Source organism: Jaculus jaculus, chromosome 13, assembly GCF_020740685.1.
Source record: "Jaculus jaculus isolate mJacJac1 chromosome 13, mJacJac1.mat.Y.cur, whole genome shotgun sequence".
NCBI lineage: Eukaryota > Metazoa > Chordata > Mammalia > Rodentia > Dipodidae > Jaculus > Jaculus jaculus.
The window spans coordinates 1433423-1448506 of record NC_059114.1 but is presented as its reverse complement, the minus strand read 5'-3'; the positions used below and the strand labels follow the sequence as shown (position 1 = coordinate 1448506).

Here is a 15084-nt window from a genome sequence, read left to right as displayed (position 1 = left end):
TTCCTGGGCTAGAGTGAAACCCTACATGGAAGAAAAAAAAAAGAAGAAGAAAGAAAGAAAAAAGAAACTTTAATAAAATAGGGTCGAGCACGTTTAATACACACCTTTAATCTCAACGCTTGGGACACAGCGGTTGGAGGATCACAGTGAGTTAAAGGCAACCCTGAGTGAATTCCAGGTCAACCAGGGCTAGAGTAAGACCCTACCTTGAAAAACCAAAAAGAAAGCAAGGAGGGAGGGAAGGAAGGAAGAGGGGGAAACTTGGCATGGCAGCAAAATCCTTAGGAGGCTGAGGTAGGAAGAATGCTATAAATTCAAAGCCAACCTACAGAGTTCCAAATCAACAACCAAAAAAAAAAAAAAAAAGAAAAAAGAAAAACTACAGCTAAAAAATAAGGTATCCACACAACCATGTTAAAGATTCCACACACCTCACTGCCACTGCCAGAAGTTCTCTGCCAACTTTTTAGCCATAGGACTTAATTATCATCCTCCCCTCCTACCCAGATACTGTCTCATTCTAACCCAGGCTAACATGGAATTCACTATATAGTTTCAGGGTAACCTCAAAGTCCAAGCAATCCTCCTGACTGCCGAATGCTGGGATTAAAGACATGCACCACCATACCACGCTTTAATCATCTTTGAGCCACGTGTACTATAATAATAATATAAATACAAAATTATACATAATAATATAGGTACCATAGATATTAATACAAATGATCAGGACCACACAGGTATGTTCATAAGATTAAATTTTGTTTGTTTTTCAAAGTAGGGTCTAGCATAGCCCAGACTGACCTGTAATTCACTGTGTCTCTCTGGGTGGCCTCGAACTCAAAGCAATCCTCCCACCTCGGCCTCCCAGGTGCTGTGATTAAAGGCATGCGCCACCATGCCCAACTCTGAGGATTAAATTCTGATGTGAGGACTGAAGAGTGACCCACAGGTTAAGGCTCTTTCCTACAAAACCTAAAGATCCAGGTTCGACTTCCCCAGTGCCCACAGAAAGCCACATGCACAAAGTGGAACATGCACCTGCAGTTCATTTACAGTGAGTAGGAGGAGGCCCTGGCTCACCCATTCTGTTTCTCTTCTCTTACCTTTTTCTGCTTGCCAATAAATAAGCATGGGTACAATTGAATGGCTACTTTTGTCTTTGACAGAAACTCTTCAACTTCCCCAGGGAGCCCATCAGCTAGCTGAAAAAAGGAGGGGTAATAAAAGCTCTCCCCACATATTGTTTACAATCATGGAAGTTGTTAATAAAAAAAAGTTGCAAAGAAAAAACAAAAGCTCTCCCCAACCCCACTATCAGTGATGTGCTCCCAAAACATGACTTAATTATCATCTTCCCTTGCCAAGGCCCATCAGCTAAGTCTACCAAGGTGTATACAGAAGAAGCCACAAAGAAGGGCCACCCTGCCTGTGGGCTTACACATCCACCCATTCTTCATTGTTTCTACCCAGGTTGTTCTCCCCCTAGATGACCACACTTCCTACCCAGGTCACCAACCAAGATCAAAGGAGGTTTGATTCCCCAGTGCCCAAATAAAGCCAGAAGCAGGAACTAGCACTGCATCTGGAGTTTGTTTGCAGCTGCTGGAGGCCCTGTTGCACCCATTCATATCCATTCATTCATATTCTCTCTGCTTGTAAATAAGTAAGAAGAAGCCAATGGGAAGCCGGGAGTGGTGGTGCACACCTTTAATCCCAGCACGAGGGAGGCAGAGGTAGGAGGATCACCATGAGTTCGAGGCCACCCTGAGACTCCATAATGAATTCCAGGTCAGCCTGGACTAGAGTGAGACCCTACCTCGGAAAAAAAAAAGAAAGAAAGAAAGAAAAAAAAGCCAATGGGAACCCAAGAATGCAACCAAGAAGCTTAGCCAAGCAACTGGGGAAACAGACTACAGACCTGGCAAGAATGAGCCCTGGGATGGAGGGAGCAGGAAGCTCCCTGGGGACATCCTAGGTGGATCAGCACATGGCCGACCTGCTCACCCTTGGGTGCTCAAGGCCTGTCTACTCATTCAGCGGGTAACTGCTGACCCCATGGCCGTCTGTACACCCCAGGAACAGGATTGGTCTATTCAGTCTCACTACTCAGTTACCACCCCTTTCTTCATTCTATTAGCAACAAAGATATATCATCTATTGGAGCAGCGGTTCTCAAGTTTGGCCTTCTGCTTCACTAGAGGAAACACAGGTGTCCTAGGCCCGGGAGGGCGGACTGGGCTCCCAGGAAGCCCAAGGTCTAAGCCAGGCGCAGCACAAGCAACAGCACTGCCAGGTGCATGTGCCAGGTGCAGCTCTTGCTCATCACCCAGCACAGCTCACTGTGTCCACCCAGAGATAGGCCTCTGGGGGCCACAGAGATGGCTTAGTGGTTAAGACACTTGCCCCAGAGACAAAGCTCTGAAGTCCCATGCAGCACTCTCCCTTTCATCCACTCTGTAAAGAACTCTCAACAAGAATTCATCTCCTTTCAAGCAGCAGGATGAGGGAGGGAGCTGTCAAGGCCATTGACAGGGTATTCCTTCATGGGGTCCCCCTTCCCTTGAAAGAGTCTACAACCAGGCTGATGAAAAGGCCAACAGGGTTCAGATGTGGGAATGAGAGTGGCCCTTCCCCAATCTATCAGAGTATCCACCCACCAAGAGGTGCAGCAAAGAAAGGGGCCTAAGGCCTCAGGCCCACATAGGGACAACTGCCTAGCTGCACTCATGCAAAGCCAACAGCCTTTCCTCTTCAACACTCACCTAATCACTGTGGAAACTCCCGAGGGACAGATGTGGAGACCTGGCCAGTAGCCTGCTTTTCCATGTCCTACCCTCCCCACACTCCTCACCCACACTCAAGTGCCCAGAGGTGAAACGTCTGCAAACAGGAAACAATTACCTACTATGTGCTTGCATCTCACAAGGAACAAGGTCCTTTCGACCTCTGACCTAGAAGCAAACTGGCCTTGCTGACTCATCTTTGGAGACTGTTAAAGTTAGAAAGTCCTCCAAATCCCCCTGCTTTAACCTCAAAGCTGCACTCCCCTACCTTCTACCATTACCATTAAAACCATGGAAGTTGGACAGTGAGAGGAGGAGCTGCATCAGGCCTAGCAGCTTTCCTGCAGGTCCCAATACCATGGGGTCATTCTCCACAGTCTAGTGACAGACCTCCTGGGGCCCTTCCCTACCCTCTTGGGCTGTGGAAGGGCCTGAACCAGTTCCTGGCCTTCCCTTATCAAGCTTACTGGGGCCCCCCACCCTACCCTTGCTTTTCTTGCTTTGCCACTCCCAAAAGGCTCAAGGAAGCAGTTGCTCCTCAGGGCCCTCCCCCAGTGTAGGTCCCAGGCTCTTACAAGTGCCTCATCACCTATCAAGAAGAAATCCCCTGGGGGCTGGGGAGGTAGCTCAGTGGGTAAAGCAAATGGTCAGCAAGTGTTTAAGGACTAGAACTGAGATAGATCCCCAGCACCCACTTTAAAAGCCAGAAGCCAGGCATGGCAGCACATGCCTTTAATCCCAGCACTCTGGAGGCAGAGGTAGGAAGCTTAAGGCCACTTTGAGATTACATAGTGAATTCCAGGTCCTCCTGAGCTAGAGGAGACCCTACCTTGGGAAAAAAAAAAAAAAAAGCCAGAGGACAGAGTAATCTTGTCTGTAATCCCAATGGACAGTAGACCTACTACAAAATAAGAGGCAGAAAAAGGAGAAGCTTGTGAGCCAGCCAGCCTGGGGTTCACAACACCAAACTAGAAACCCTGCTGCTAACAAGGTGGAAAGCAAGGACCACACCTAAAGTTGTCCTCTGACCTCCACATGTGTGAACACTCACACACATACAAAGATCTTGAGTTTTGGCCAGGCGTGACTGCTGGGCACGCCTTTAGTCCCCGCACTCTGGAGGCACAGGTAGGAGGATTGCTCTGAGTTTGAGGCCACCGTGAAACTACACAGTGAATTCCAGGTCAGCCTGGGCTAGAGCGAGACCCTACCTCAAACAGTGAGATGGCTTAGAGGTTAAGGAGCTTGCCTGAGAAGCCTAACAATTCAGGTTTGATTTTCCAGGTCCCATGTAAGCCAGATGCACAAGGTGGCGCATGTATCTGGAGTTCGTTTAGCACACCCAGCTAAAGGCACTTCTTTACAAAGCCCAACAGCCCTGGTTCAATTCCCCAGTACCTACATAAAGCCATATGCACAAAGTAGTGGCTCATGCATCTAGAGTTCATTTACAGTAACAGGAGGCCCTGGTATACCCACACTCCTGCTCTCACTTTCTTCTCTTTCTCTCACATAAAAATAAAGCAAGCAGGGGCTGGAGAGACAGCTTAGTGGTTAAGGCACTTGCCTGTGAAGCCTAAGAACCCAGGTTTGATTCCACAGAACCCACAAAAGCCAGATACACCTGACGGTACATGTGTCTGGAGTTCGGTATATGTGTCTGGAGTTCGTGTGCAGGGACTAAAGGCCTTGGAGCTCCCATTCTCTCTCTCAAATTAAATAAATAAATAAATAAATTTTTAAGGGAAAAAAAAAAAAGCAAGCAGTACCCAGGGCATGGTGTCATATGTCTCTGATCCCAGCACTAGAAAGACATTAAGTAGGAGAATCACCATGAGCTGAAGGCCAGCCTGGGATAGACTACCCTTGGGGGCAGGGGACCAAAAAGCAGTAGCAAATTCTTGTTGGTGCCAGCCAGGCTCAAACTGGATGGGCTTGGTGAAGCCCCTAAGAGGGGACCAACCATGGCCTATCCTGTGTAACAGGACTGGAGAAATGGCTCAGAGGTTTAGGCCTATCTACTGACACCTCAGCTGTGGGAAGACAAAGGAAGACCAAACTATTATACTCTGTAAGGCTTTGCCAGGCTACAAAGAGGCCAATGGGGTCTGGAGAGATGGCTCAGAGGTTAAGGCGCTTGCCTGAAAAGCCTAATGACCAGGGTTCCATTCCTCAGCACCCACAAAATTAGATGCCTATAGTGGCACATGCATCTGGAGTTTGCAGCGTAGCTAGAGGCCATGGCACACCTATTCACTCTCTATCTATGCTTTTAAATGAACAGAGATCCAGGTATGGTGGCACATGCCTTTATTCAGGAAGCTGAGGTAGGAGAGTCGCTGTGAGTTCAAGGCCAGACTAAGACTATATAGTGAATTCCAGGTCAGCCTGGGCTACAGTAAGACCCCACAGACCCCACTTTGAAGAAAAATAGAAAAAAAGAGCAAGCTGGGTGAGATGGCCCACACTTGTAACGGCACCCAACACTTGGGAGGCAGAAATAGGAGGATCTGAGTTCCAGGCCAGACTGGGCTACATACATAGAGATTTTAGGTCAGCTGGCCAGACTACAGTGAGACACTGCCTCAAATAGAAAAGCCAGAAGTCAGTCCATGATTATATCCTGTCATTTTAGCTGGCCATGATGTCAGACACTTATAATCCTAGCACTAGGGAGACTGAGGCAGGATTCACATTTAAGGCCAGTCTGGGGCTAGAGAAATGGCTTAGGGGTTAAAGTGCTTGCCTGCACAGCCTAAGGACCCAGGTTTGATTCCCCAGTACACACATAAAGCCAGATGCACAAGGTGGCACATGGATCTGGAGTTCATTTCCACTGGCTAGAGGCCCTGGCACACCCATTCTCTCTCTCTCAAATAAATAAATATAAAGCTGAATGTGGTGGCAGACGCTTTTAATCTCAGCACTCGAGAGGCAAAGATAGGAAGATCGCTGTAATTCAGGAACAACCTCAGACTACATAGTGAATTCCAGGTCAGCCTGGGCTAGAGTGAAACCCTACCTCAAAAAAAAAAAAGAAAGAAAGAAAGAAAGAAAGAAAGAAAGAAAGAAAGAAAGAAAGAAAAAGAAATAGAGAAAAAAAAAGAAAGAAAGATTCCAACATTCCAACAAAACTTCTCACCTCTGCCAACAGTGACTGAGCAAGGTACTCAGGGCACTCCTCCAGCCTAGGAGTGGTCCCTTCTACCATGCCTCCCACCACACCCTGTGGCCCCATCTCACAATTTGCTTACCTGCAAGCTGTCTCTGTTTTACACACAGGGCACTGAGGTGGGGAGAGTTAAACACTGTCCAAGGCTGCATGGAAAGTAATCTGCAGAACCAGCACTGGGCAGACTTCCTAACAACACTGCCCTGCAGGGGTCTCTGCTCAGCCAGCCTCCAAGGATACTTGGAAAAGGTGAGAGCTGACTCTCAGGCCAACACAGGCAGCTCAGGTTCTCTGGGCAGTGGCCCTCAGTCCGGGTGGGCAACAGCAATGACAGAATGAGGCTGACAGCTCAAGGTCAATAGGCCAAGCAAAAAGGACAGAGCTACAGGTCTCCAAGGTAAACTAAACTTCATTCTTTCCCTCTAGAAAACTAAACTTCATTCTTTCCCTTTAGAGAAATGCAAACTTTATCCAGAACTACCCAATCAGCCCTTCTCTAGGAGAGAGCAGCTGATTAAAGGCTAGTACCAAGCTCCTCAGTAGAGACTGACCCTGAAAGACAACAAGAACTCAAAGGAAGACAGCAGTCCCCACAGCTCAATAATGCAAAACCCTATTGCTATGAGTTCACAACAGCTGACTTCAAGTGGATTGGTGGCTGTGGTTATTAACAAAATGAGAAACTTGATCTATGGAAAGAAAACACTGTGTGAAGATTAATCCTGGACTGCAGCTCCTGGGGGAGGCTGGGCTGCTAGCCAAGACCAGGGAGAGAAGGGACCAGGATCGTGCCCACCTGTGCCCAGAGTGGGTATTGCACAGCTGGACAGGACCATCACCTCTGCTCCACCTGCACATCCTTTTTCCAGCAATTTCGGTTCTGCTTTAATTAAAAGGCCAGTCTCCCTCAGGGTGCTTCTTCCTCCATGCAGAGCCAACAACTAGAGGGAGACTTTTTTTTTTTCTTTTCAGGAATCGCTCGTAAAGGCTCAGTGACTAATCTACAAGTCCCAACAACTGGCAGGAAAACACTGCAGGAACAAATTCTGGGCACACAGCGGCAATCAAATAGCCAGAGAAGCTGAGCCAACAGGCATTCCACAACCTCAGAACGGACCTGCGAAAGCCAGGAGCCTAAAACAGATCAACCTGGGAGTTCAAAAAAGGCAGGTGGGAAATGTTTTCCAAGTCCACCCTGTGGGTCCCAGAGTTTCCATTAAAACCTTCAACTGCACAGGACAGAAAGCTCACTTGCAGGCAAGACTACTTTACTCCTTGGAACAATCTTGGGCCAAAGGACTTCGTTCAGCCCCCCCCAATCATATCAGCCTCCCACCTCCCCCACACACACCTCCTTGGTACTAAGCAGAGGGCTCATCACACAGCTTTGTCTCTAGAGGCCAGCCTCAGGCTGGCCCATCTGCTTTATTTCAGACTACTCCAGACGCCCTGCTCCCCAGAGCATACCTTTTCTCCTTCAGCCAGGGCTACTGAGAGGCCACATGGCCTGTGCTCCTGAACATGTCTGTCAGAAGACCAGGGAGTCCAGGCACGAGCAAATGTGAACAGAAGGGAAACAAAACAAGAAGGAACCCTGAGCAATAAGTGCCAGGTCCCAAGGGTTCTAGGGTTTGGTGAACCAGCTCCATCCCTTCACACCAAATCCCTGATGGGTAGCCCTCAGTTCAGCCTAGAGGCAGAAACGCCTCTGCCAGAGACAGCCAGCAATCCCCGCAGTCAGCCACAGGATTCCTATGGGCAAGCTCGGCCCTCCCTCCCCCACCCCACGTCAGGTGATGGCCCCTCGGGGTTACACCCCCCCCTGCTGTGAGGGGCCTGGTTTAGCAATACCAACTAGGGAAGAAGAAGGAAAAAGAAACACTGGGAGGACTGGGATAAAAGACATAGATAAATAACTTCAAAACAGCTCCGGCCGGTCAGGATGAGCCCTGGACTTCCTTCTCCAGACACATCTCCAGGCAGTACAAAACTGTTCAGGGTGGGGCCGCTGGGCACATAATCTAAGTCTCACTCCCTCCAGTCCTAAGTCACGGCCCCTGAGGGGAGAGGCAGCCCCCCACCCACCCGCAAATACACAACACCCCAACCTGTATGCATATGAACCATTTGGGGCAGATAAACAGTGACAAGCTGGGGCCCCCTCCCTTAGCCGGCCTGTCCCCTCCCCCTGCCAGCCAGCCCCCTCCCCCCAAGCCCATCTCTCTTCCTGCCAGGCGGCCCGGCGGCGCTCAGCAAGGTCTGGGGGCAGGGCAGCGCAGCGAGCCCACCCAGCCGCAGAGGTCGGCCCCTCTGAGACCCAGCCCGTGCCCGGCGGAGAAAGGAGACTAGGCTGTGGGGAGAGGAGCACGGGCTGCCCTGCCGCGCACGACCGCGGTGGTGGAAAGCGCAACGCCCTCCAGCGAGGGGCAGCCCCGGGCGCGCGGCCGGGTGCATAATGGGAGACCGCCCGCCTGTCAGGAGCCCAGCTCGCGGGGCGCCGTGCGGATTAGACCGCGGATGAAAAGGCACAAAGAGCAGGCGCCTGCTAGCCCGCCGACCCTCGCCGCTCGCCGCCCCAGGCCACGCGCCCCGCCCGGGGGGCTTTGTTGCAGGGGACTCGCCCATGCACTCGGGCCACAAAGCCCCCAGGGACCCGCCGAGGGTCTCGCGTGCGCCCCCCGACCGGGACGGCGGGGTGGGGGGACGAGCGCGCGCGTCCGCTCCCCGCCGCACGCGCGCCCACGCCCCTCCGGGGCGCGCCCTCCCGCCCGAGCCCCCCACCGCGCGCACGCTCGCGCGCGCGCGCACACACACACACAGACACACACCCCGCTCTCACTCACCTCATGTGCGGCGGCGACGGCGGCCGGCCGGCCGAGCGGCCCTGCCAGCGACCTCTGGTCGTCGGCGCCGGGCCTGCGCCCCCCGCGCCCGTCCCGCCCCGTGCGCGCGCGCGCGCCCGCCCGCCAGCCGGCTCGGCTCCCAGCCCAGCGAGCCCCGAGAGCCGCTCACAGCCGCCCGCCCGGCGCCATCTTGGAAGCTTGTGACGTCGCGCCGCCCCTCACCCCTGACCCACATCTGAATGGGCGAGCGCGGGGGCGGGGCTAGAGACTGGCCTGGGGGCGGGGCTGTCTGAGGGGCGGGGCCTAGCGGGCGGTGAGGGGCGGGGCGGGTGGGCTCGGACGACGCCCGCCATGGGGGAGGGGCGCGGGGAAGGGGCGCCCTGCAGCAGCCGAGGCCCGCCCCCTCTCTCTCTCTCTCTCTCTCTCTCTCTCTCTCTCTCTCTCTCTCTCTCTCTCTCTCTCTCTCTCTCTCTCTCTCTCTCTCTCTCTCTCTCTCTCTCTCTCTCTCTCTCTCTCTCTCTCTCTCTCTCTCTCTCTCTCTCTCTCTCTCCTCTCTCTGTCTCCCCCCCCCCTCCCCACCACGATCCCCAATCGCCCGCAAGAGCGGGACGTCGCTGGAGTGGGACAGCGACCTCTCCGCCTCGAAACACTCAGACCGCACACTCCCTCGTTCCGAGGGTCTCGGCTCCATTCCCCCAGCACGGGCGCACGCCCAGCCTCTCCGGTTGAAGGCTGACCCCCTCGGAGCCCGACCCTGACCTCGGGGACCCCCCCCCCACACACACACACCGTCGCCTGCCCCTCACCTCTCCGACCCTCCGGGGCTCCGCGGCCACTGTCTTTAAAGCTCAGCTCCCCGCAGGGACTGCAATCTCCGCGGGGCTGGGCTGCTGGGGACGCCTGGGCGGCCAGGGACTGAAGAAACGAGTTCTGGGATTTCTCCCCCACCCCAGCCCTCCTGGTGCGCCCGTGCGCCCGCGCCCCCCGAAGGTCGGACCCTATCTGCTCAAAGGGCGCGGGCGGCCCGCACACGCTGGGCGCAGCCAACCTCTTCCGGTTGCTGCAGCCCCTCCAGGCCCCAGGGGTCAAGTGGCGCACCCACCCGAGCGGGCCCCGTAGGACTCGGGGCTCCTGGCCTCCATTCACATAGGCTTCTAAGGGGGTAGGGGTTCGCCTTGAGACATGGCCCCTTCTCTAGGGAACTATTTAATGGCCTCTCTCTGAACACCGAACAAAGGGACCCACCACTGTTAGAGGTCAGCAAAGTCCTGCGAGGGGCGCGTCCCACTTTTGCTCTATAAGGAAATGTGACCCAGAGCCAGTCAAGGTTGAAACCCAATTCTAGTGTTTAGGGAGATGGTTCAGAAGTTAAAGGTGCTTGCTTGCTTGAAATGCAATTCACTAACCCTTCATTAGAGGCTAACGATGCAGCCAGGGTTTCTTAATGTAAAAGTTTACCATAAATTCACTTGGAATTGCCGAAAAGAGCTGCCAAAGTGGGTGTTGTGGCGCACACCTTTAATCCCAACACTCCTGAGGCTGAGGTAGAAGGATGGTCTTGAATTCAAGACCAGCCTGGGTCTACAGAGTGAGTTCCTGGTCAACCTGGAATACAGTGAGACCCTCCTCGAAAAGCAAACGAACCAAAAAAAAAAAAAAAAACAAAAACCTAGCCAGGCATGCTGGCACATGTGGTGTGGTGGCAAAGGTTTGAGGTCACCCTGAAACTACACAGTGAATTCCAGGTCTGCCTGGATCAGAGTGAACACCTACCTCAAAAAACTTTAAAAAAAAAACCATTTTTCAACTGTGACAACAAAAAGGATAATAGACATGAGAGCTATGTGTGGTGGTGCACACCTTTAATCCCAGCACTTGGGAGGTAGACAAAGAAAAAATGAAATGAGAAAGCTGGGCACGGTGGCACATGCCGTTAATCCTAGCATTTCCGAAGCAGAGGAAGAGGATCTCTGAGTTCAAGGCCAGCCTGCTGGAACTACAGAGTGAACTTCAGGTCAGCCTGGCCTAGAGGAAGGGTCTATCATGAGGAAAAAAAAAAAAAAAAAAAAACAACCAAGAGGGGCTGGAGAGATGGCTTATTGGTTAAGGTACTTGCCTGCAAAGCCTAAGGACCCAAATTCCATTCCCCAGTACCCACATAAGCCAAATTCACAACGTGGCACATGTGTCTGGAGTTTGTTTGCAGTGGCCAGAGGCCCTGTCATGCCCATTCTCTTTCTTTCTCTCTCAAATAAATAAATAAAATATTTTTTTAAAAAAAAGAAAGAAATGGCCAGGCATAGTGGCACATGCTTTCAATCCCAGCACACAGGAGGCAGAGGTAGGAGGATTACCATGAGTTCAAGGCCACCCTGAGACTACATAGTGAATTCCAGGTCAGCCAAATCTACAGTGAGACACTACCTTGAAAAACAAACCAAAAAAACAGAAAGAAAAAAAGACAAAGAAATGAGGGTTAGGGAGATGGCTCAATGGTTAAGAGTATTTGAAGGTTAAATATAAGAGCCTCTAGGCCAGAGATGTCCTAGTTTCACTCCCAGGGGCATGGAAAAAAAAAAAAGCCAGGCAAGCACATGCACAAGGTGGCACATGCATCTGGAGTTCATTGCTAGTGGCTGGAGGCCCTGGCACGCCATTCTCTTTCTCTCTCTGTCTGTCTGTCTCTTTCTGCCTCTTTCTCTGTCAATCGCCCTCAAATAAATAAATAAGAAATAAACAAAACATTTAAAAGGAAAAGAAAAGGCTAAGCAAGGCTGGGCTGTGCTGGCACACGCCTTTAATGCCAGCGTATGACTACAGAGTGAGTTCTTGGTCATCCAGGGCTAGAGTAAGACCTTGCCTCAAAAAATGAAAGAAAGGAAGGAAGGAAGGAAAGAAGGAAGGAAAAAGAGGAAGAGTTATGCATGGCATGATGGTGCATTTGTAATCCCAGAGCTAGGAAGACAGAGACAATCAGATCCCTGTGACTCTCTCATCAGCCAGTCTAGCCAATTTAAAGAGCTCCAGTGAGAACTCGTCTCAAAAAATGGTGGAAGAGGGCTGGAGAGATGGCTTAGCAGTTAAGGCGTTTGCCTGGAAAGCCAAAGGTCCTCAGTTCAATTCCCACATAAGCCAGATGCACAAGGGGCACATGCGTGTCTCTCTTTCTCTCTCTGCTTCTTTCTCTCTCAAATAAAAGAAATTAAATTAAATTAAAAAATGGTGGAGGGAGGCTGAGTTGATGAGATATCTCAGCAATTCAAGGTGCTTATTTGCAAAGCCTATGCCCTGTGTTCAATTCCCCAGCACCCATATAAAGCCCGAAGCTTAAAGTGGTGCATGCATCTAGAATTAATTTGTAGCACAAGTATTTATGATCCAAACCAACCACTGGGCATGGTGGCACAGGCCTTTTATCCCAGCATTCTCAAGAGGCAGAGGTAGGAGGATCACCATGAGTTGAGTTCAAGGCCACCCTGAGACTACATAATGAATTCCAGTTCAACCTAGCCTACAGTGAGACCCTATCTTGAAGAAACTAATAAATAAGTTGCTCTCTGACCTGAAGCATGCACATCCAAGTAAAAATAACAAATAAATAAAAGATAGTGGAACCCAGCATGGTAGCCTTTAGTCCCAGCACTCCAGTGGCAAAGGTAGGAGGATCCCTGTAAGGTCAAGGCCAGCCTGAGACTACATAGTAGATTCCAGGTCAGCCTTGGCTAGAGGGAGACCCTCTCTCAGAAAAATAAAAAGAAAGAAAAAGAAAGAACACAGTAGGATCAAGGGCAAGGACAGATGCAAGCAGCTTTATTGAGGACAGGAAAACTGACTGCACTGGGCATGTGGCCAAGGAAAGGGTCTTGCCCTTGCCTTAACCTTTGCCTGACATGCTGTTCTTCAGTGCCAGCTGCAACATAACTCCTAGCATAGCTTTCTCTGGCTGCTCTTTCTAAAGCAGCTGCCCTTACTCTCCACTCTGTCCTCCTGTTTTAACACTAGTTCCTACACCATTGGTCATAGTCTTACCAGTGTATATATTTCCTTGTTCTCTTCCTCTCCTTCACAAGACTGGGATTGTTTGCTTTTTATTCACCACTGCAAGCCCAAAGTTAATAAAGATTTTTTGTGTGTGGGGCTGGAGAGAGATGACTCAGTGGCTAAGGGGCTTGCCTTGAAATCTTAATGCCCTGGGTTTAATTTCCCTGTATCCACATAAAGCCAGATGCACAAAGTGGTGCATGCATCTGGAGCTCATTTGCAGTGGCTAGAAGCCCTGGTATGCTCATTCTCTCTCTCTCTGTCCTCCAATATTAATAAATAAATAAGGTATTTTTTTAAATTTTTATTAGCATTTTCCATGATTATAAAAAAATCCCATGTTAATTCCCCCCCCCAAGTAAAGTATTTTTAAAAATAAAGATTTTAATAGGCCATTGCCGAGACCCTTGGTTTCCCACCAGGAATGGTAAGACCCTATTGCTGAAGACTCCACATACTTGGGCTGCAAGGACACTGAGAAATCCTGCTGGAACTGAGCTGATAGCCTTCTCCATGTAGGCCAGCTGGCAGAAAGCTGGAAGAAGCCTTTCTACATGCAGTTCAATGGGAGAAAGAGAAATCACCAGTGAAGATACTCAACAGTGGACACTGCAAGCCTTATATTTGGCCAGCCAGGCCAAATGAACCAACAGGTGCAATAGTGGCACATCTATCATGATGGAAACCATCTGCCCTCTAATTGGACTGGAGGCCCACTCCAAGGGAGGTAATATAACCCTGATACTGAAAATTTAAAACAGGGGTAGTCATGAGCCCTAGGGGGGGTAATGTCTGCTGATGTCTGTGTAAGTGTATATACTACACTTATCAAACTGCCCAGTAAGCACTTCTCTTAATATTCATACCCTTATATTAATGCTACTCTCACTTTTGGTAGAGAATCTTCTCTTTCCAGATGGCAGTGACCTTCGGACGACTCAGAAGGTATCATGGTGCTGGAAAAAAGTGACTGGAGCACTGAGTAATATCTCGATCACACCTTCTGAGGCTCAGGGTCTATTGCGGAAGAGGTGGCAGAAATAATGTAAGAGACAAAGGACTGATAGGACTCCTTAAAACGTGTCTCTCCAGACACAAAATGGCCTGGATATCCATGACCTCACAGTGCCTGACACTATCTACACAAGACCATCATAAGAGGAGGAAAAGATCATGACATCAAAATAAAAGAGAGACTGATTGACATAGGGAGGGGATATGATGAAGAATGGAATTTAAAGGGGAAAGTGGGGGAAGGGAGGGTATTACCATAGGATATTTATTATTTTTTTTGTTTATTTTTATTTATTTGAGAGCAACAGACAGAGACAGAAGGAGGGAGAGAGAGAGAGACCAAATGGGCACACCAGGGCCTCCAGCCACTGCAAACAAACTCCAGGTGCGTGCACCCCCTTGTGCATCTGGCTAACGTGGGTCCTGGGGAATTGAACCTCGAAACAGGGTCCCTAGGCTTCACAGGCAAGTGTTTAACCACTAAGCCATCTCTCCAGCCTGGGATATTTTTTATAATTATGGAAGATATTAATAACAATTGAGAAAAAATAAAAAGATCCTAACAAAGACAGAAAAAAAAAAACAGTAAGCAAACAACTGCACTTTGTTGAGAACTCCAGAGTATATTGGAGAAGAAGCAGAAACCCCATTGTGGTGGTTTGATTCCAGTGTCCCCCATAAACTTAGGTGTCCTGAATACTAGGTTCCCAGCTGATGGAGATTTGGGAGCTCCTGGAGGTGGTGTGTTGTTGAGGGTGGGCTTATGGGTATTATACCCAGTGTCCCCTTGCCAGTGTTTGGCACACTCTCCTATTGTTGTCCACTCAATGTTGGTGAGGGGGTGATGTCTACCCTCTGCTCATGCCATCGTTTTCCCTTGCCATCATGGAGCTTCCCCTCAAGTCTGTAAGCCAAAATAAATATTTTTGCACACACAAAATAAATAGGTAGATAGATAGACAGACAGATAGACAGACAGACAGATAGATAGATAGATAATTTTAGCCAGGCATGGTGCACCCCTTTAATCCCAGCATTTGCGAGGCAGAGGTAGGAGGATCTCTGTGAATTTAAGGCCACCCCACCCTGAGACTACATTGTGAATTCCAGGTCAGCCTGGGCTAGAGCAAGACCCTACCTCGAAAAGCCAAAAATAAATAAATGAATAAAATTTAAAAATAAAGATTTTAGAGCCAGGCATGGTGGTGCACACCTTTACTCCCAGCAC

The 15084-nt window shown here is 50.1% G+C and overlaps 1 protein-coding gene across 3 annotated transcripts in view; it reads right to left on the bottom strand.

The window, feature by feature from the left end:
• Positions 1-8846, bottom strand: part of Hic2 (HIC ZBTB transcriptional repressor 2) — a 39159-nt gene extending 30313 nt beyond the window's left edge. Inside the window, exon 1 of one of the 3 annotated variants that reach the window (XM_045132749.1) lies at positions 8802-8846. The gene's annotated coding sequence lies outside the window, so the exon portion shown is untranslated. Of the gene's footprint in view, positions 1-7425; positions 7563-8801 lie in introns of those variants that run through there. The other 2 variants (XM_045132748.1, XM_045132747.1) reach the window with 2 other exon arrangements.
• Positions 8847-15084: the final 6238 nt, after the last annotated feature.